Raw genomic sequence first — 925 nt, 5'->3', positions numbered from 1 at the left:
CTCTCTCTTATGCCCCTCTTTGAATCATTGCTGTCACATTAAAGATGACCCAACAACATTATGGGTCAAGAATATTACCAATCCAAGCGTATGTTTCATTTTTCATAATTTTGATTAAACTGATTTGATTTCATGTTTTTTTAATTTGATGTTTTTTATGAGAAAAAAAAAAAAAGTGACCAGGTTAATCAAATATATATTACAAATAAGTTGATCAAGGAGGATGATCGTTTAAATTTTTGGAAATCATTAATTTCATTATGTTAAAAACAGAGAAATAAGTTATATTAGATTCCGAAGAATACTGATAACTTGAAAAAATCAATAATTGCTTAATTTTAACTATTCTTTAAGTTCCAAAATTTCAAAATTGAAGCTTAAATGTTTTAAAAATTAAATTGTTTTACAGTTATTGCTTTTAAAAGTAATAACTAATCGTGCAACATAGCTATTCATCTTTTTACATTTTCTTTTGAATGCTCTTTACTAGATTTGTGTAATAATTCAATAATTCTTTCTAAATTTAAAATCAAGTTCAAAGACCATGCCGTTATAATTTACAATATAGCAAAACTTGTTTTCGCATTAAAAATATATTTATCAACAAATGGTTCAAGTTAAGTTTAATATTTAAGCATTGTTTTTCTAGTATAAGACATAATAGTTAACAATGGAAGCATTTTAATTTTAATGTTTTTCAAAATTTCAAAATTTTATTTTTTTAAATTCAAAATTTAAAAATTTAAAAATTTAAATTTTTTATAAAAAAATCTAGCAATCATATGTCATGATAGGTTAACAATGGAATGTGCTAATTCATCGATGAGCCAATGAATTAACAATAACATTTCTTGAAAGCACTATCATTTTTCATTATTGTCTTCACTTATTATTATTAATTAATTATTAATTATTAATTATTGAT

The sequence above is a fragment of the Loa loa genome (assembly GCF_000183805.2).
Source record: "Loa loa unplaced genomic scaffold supercont3.127, whole genome shotgun sequence".
Classification (NCBI taxonomy): Eukaryota; Metazoa; Nematoda; class Chromadorea; order Rhabditida; family Onchocercidae; genus Loa; species Loa loa.
The sequence above is the reverse complement of the archived record's forward strand: the minus strand, read 5'-3'. Positions refer to the sequence as shown.